This window comes from Macaca fascicularis, chromosome 17 (assembly GCF_037993035.2).
Source record: "Macaca fascicularis isolate 582-1 chromosome 17, T2T-MFA8v1.1".
In the NCBI taxonomy this organism is placed as follows: domain Eukaryota; kingdom Metazoa; phylum Chordata; class Mammalia; order Primates; family Cercopithecidae; genus Macaca; species Macaca fascicularis.
In genome coordinates this window covers 103,098,577-103,102,665 of record NC_088391.1, presented here as the reverse complement: position 1 = coordinate 103,102,665, position 4,089 = coordinate 103,098,577, and the positions used below count along the sequence as shown (strand labels likewise).

Genomic DNA, 4,089 nt, shown 5'->3' with positions numbered 1-4,089 from the left:
CCGGGATTCCAGGATGTGCCTGGGTTTAGCTGTCAGGGGATCTCCTATTTGTCACTTTCACACCCATCCTGAGACGCCATGCTTCTTGAATTCTGCACCTTTGAGACTTTTGTCTCCTCTGTCACTTGAAGTCTTTTTCTTAAAGTTTCTTCCTTCAGGTGTTCAGATGCAGGTCAGGAGCGAGACTGGATGAACGTGGTCTCCAGGTCTTTTCTCCTCAACAATGAGCGATCATCGGCTCCGTTTCACGCCTAACAATGGGTAATCGTGCAAAGTGGTTGCTTGTCCCAAAGCGAGCCTAATCAGGATTAATTTTGCTTCTCAATATCCCATTTACTTTTTATTTGTCAGTGAGAATACAGGAAAGGAAAGTATGCTAAGAATTCTTTTCTTATTTATTTTGTACACTCCCTTCTCCTTTGTTCTATTTCTCTAAAGGATCAGCGATTTTAATTCCAGTTTTCTTCCAGAAAAAAACAACTAAGTTCCTCGTAGTTCTTAAAATTACCAATAAAGTAGTGAAAGCAATTTGTTGGAATCCTTTGTCTGAACAGTAACTTTAACATAGACTATTACAGCTCCTCTCCAACAAAGTAAAGATGATAGGGTATCTGAAATAAGAGGTGGATGATAATTAGAAATTTAGCATTAGTCAAAGTAATTTGCACCTTTGCTCAAGCAAGTTGCTTGAATATTACATAACATCACTTTAATGAATGTTCAACTTATGAAAACCAAACTTTTTACTTTTAAAGGTAAAACTAAACTGTTTACTTTCTAGAAAACTGAAAACTCACCCCTTTAGTCTTGCTGTGTCCCCAGGCTGGAGGGCAATGATGCGGTCTCGGCTCCTTGCAACCTCTGCCTCCCAGGTTCAAGCAGTTCTCCTGCCTCAGCCTCCTGAGTAGCTGGGATTATAGGCGCCCGCCTCCACACCTGGCTAATTTTTGTATTTTTAGTAGAGACAGGGTTTCACCATGTTGGCCAGGCTGATCTCGAATTCCTGACCTCATGATCTGCCCACCTCAGCCTCCCAAAGTGCTGGGATTACAGGCGTGAGGCACCGCACCCGGCCACCCCTTCACTTTTTCAAACAGAAAGATAAAATGGTTTCTCTTAAAATATTTTTCAGTTATTGTAATTTATAAGAATACTTAAATATTCTTAGACAACTGGAAATTAGCTCAGTCTGCTCAAAAAGCCAAATAAGTGTGTAAAAATTGTAATGGTTTTGTATGCTACTAAGTGAAGCCAGCCTAAAGGGGCAAATACTGTAAGATTCCACTGATACGAGGTCCCCAGAAAGGTAAAATCCATAGAGACAGAAAGTATGATAGAATGGGGCTAGAAGCCCCTTGACAGGGGCTGGGGTAAGGGAGGATTGGACAGTAAGTATTTAATGGGGACAGAGTTTCAGTTTGGGATGATATAAAAGTCCTGGAATGGATGGCAGTGCTTGTACCACAGTGTGAATGTCTGATACTTCACGCCACTGAACCGTGCACTTAAAATGGTTAAAAATTTAAAAAAGAAAAAGAAAAAAATAGTGTTTCCAGAACCAGAGATAACTTTTTATGTTAATATTCAATTATTCTGAGTTCCATTTCAGAAGACAGAGCTCATGAAGAAGAAAGCTCTTAAAAAAGAAAACCAGTCAGGCGTTCAAGACCAGCCTGATCAACATAGTGAAACCATGTCTCTACTAAAAGTACAAATACATATATATATATTTTTTTTTTTTTTTTTTAAGCCGGGTGTGGTAGCGTGTACCTGTAATCCCAGTTACTCAGGAGGCTGAGGCATGAGAATGTCTTGAACCTGAGAGGCAGAGGTTTCAGTGAGCCAAGATCGCCCCACTGCACTCCGGCCTGGGCGACAGAGCGAGACTCCGTCTCAAAAAAAAAAAAAAAACACACAGCCAGGCGTGGTAGCTCACATCTGAAATCCCAGCGCTTTGCAAGGCCAAGGCAGGCAGATCACTTGAGCCCAGGAATTTGAAACCAGCCTCGGCAGCATAGGAAGACCCTGGTCTCTACAAAAAATAAAAAATTAGCTGGACATGTTGGCTCACACCTGTGGTGCCCGCTACGCAGCAGGCTGAGGTGGGAGGATCACCTGAGCCCAGAAGGTTGAGGCTGCAGTGAGCTGTGATCGTGCCACTGCACTCCAGCCTGGGCTACAGAGCAAGACCCTGTCTCAACAACAAAAACAAAACAACATCGATGAGACCAGTTTCTGCCTTAGTGACACATGTGAAGAAAAACTCTGATGCCGCCGTGGTTGTGTTGGCAGCTCACAACGTCACCACGTTGAATGTCGTCATACAGGCTGCACCAGTGCATGCTTCAGCTTGGATCACTTTAAGGAGGAGATGGAAGCTGAGGCTGGAGACCTGGCCATGTGCCAGGAATCTCACACCCACCCCTGTATACTTCTGTAAACGGACGGCAGCACGAGTGCGGGGCTCCACTGCTCCGGTTTTTCTGATGAGGAAACCTAAGTCTAAAATCCCACTACTTGAAGACGGTGAAGGCAGGAATCATCCCCGGGCCAGCTAGATCCCAAGGCCACCACAGGCTTGTGGCTGGATCATCTGTCTCCTAATCACGGCCATTCCCAGCCCCGTCCCTGCAGTCTGCTGGCCTGACCCACCACAGGACAGCTGGAACCCACAGTGGGTGTCGTTGGTCTCTGGCACACACCTGCTTCTCCCTCACTCCCCCACTTCCCCCGCAAGGCCCATCTTGCTAAGGTGGAATGAAGGAATTGAAAACACCGGCTCTGCAGGCAGGGGCGGGCACGGTGCATCCTGCAGCAATGCCTTAGCCTGCTGAGGCCCCTCCTTGCCTGTCTGTGAACTGGGCACAATCACGCCACCTCCTTTTTGGATCCACAGAAAACGACTTTGCCTGAGGCCAGGCACTAGGGGCCACCTTCCCCAAGCACACTCCTCTCACCCGTCCTGCTGGGTCTCCCTGATTTTCCCTGCCTCGTCCAGGGTCCAGGTCCACCTCTTCCTCCAGCTGGAGGGAAGATGGTCTGGTAGGTGTGGTTAGTATCAAGGAGCAGAGAGACCCCAGCTGAATGACAGAATCTGTATAAAGTGGCCGGCAGGCTGCCCAGTGCACAGTCTGCTCAGCAAGGGTTTTTCCTTTCTGCTTGGTCCCCGCCGTCGGATGCACAGAACCCGTATTCTCCTGGTCGCTGCAGTCCAGCGGCAGGTTCCTGATAGCTCACACCCCCGCTGAGGTTCCACGCAGCTCGGATCAGCGGCTCATCATAGGGTGCATCACAGGGCCTTCCCTCCAGACCTGCTGGGTCCATCTTCAGGAAAGAGGCCCAGGCACGTGTATCTTTCAGAGGCTGACACCCTGGGTAAGAGTCTCTGCGTTGAGCAACCCAGGACGCCTCTGGTGAGTTCATCCTAACAAGGTCCCGGGATGCACGGATATTCAGGACCACCTGGAGATAGGCCTCAAACCTGGGTTCAGCTCTCAGACCACTCGAGACTGCTGCAGGAGGCTCTCATCTTCTTTGTAGATAATATTTCAATGGGTCAGAAATAACCTTCTGATTGGGAATGGAAGAAGAAAGGTATCGAATGGTTGGTTTTATTCTGTGTAATCCTACAGGGGTACACCAAGAGTTTATTTTCTGTATTACAATGAAACTTTGTAAAAACTTTAATGTTAGCCAAAGAAATGCATTTGCCTTTTTTTTTTTTTTTTTTTTTTTTTTTTTGGAGTCTCGCTGTATCGCTCGGGCTAGAATGCAGTGGCATGATCTCGGCTCACTGCAATCTCCACTTCCTGGGTTTAAGTGATTCTCCTGCTTCAGCCTCCCGAGTAGCTGGGATTACAGGCATGCACCACCACACCCGGTAATGTTGAGTTTTCAGTAGAGACAGGGCTTCACCATGTTGTCAGGCTGGTCTCAAGCTCCCGACCTCAGGTGATCCACACGCCTTGGCCTCTCAAAGTGCTGGGATTACAGGCATGAGCCACGTGGCCGGCCACATTTGCATAGTTTTAAAAGAAAATAGCGCTACCCAGCCATAAGAATAACCCGATGTCCTTGCCATCGCCCACT

The 4,089-nt window shown here is 47.3% G+C and overlaps 1 long non-coding RNA gene across 1 annotated transcript; it reads right to left on the bottom strand.

Moving 5' to 3' along the window:
• Positions 1-504: 504 nt before the first annotated feature.
• On the bottom strand, positions 505-3,423 carry LOC102123738 (ATP11A upstream neighbor lncRNA). Its single transcript, XR_006693574.1, has 2 exons — positions 3,183-3,423; positions 505-611 (listed from the first exon to the last, which is right to left on the bottom strand). It is a non-coding gene; the product is annotated as an ATP11A upstream neighbor lncRNA (long non-coding RNA).
• Between the last annotated feature and the right edge of the window lie 666 nt (positions 3,424-4,089).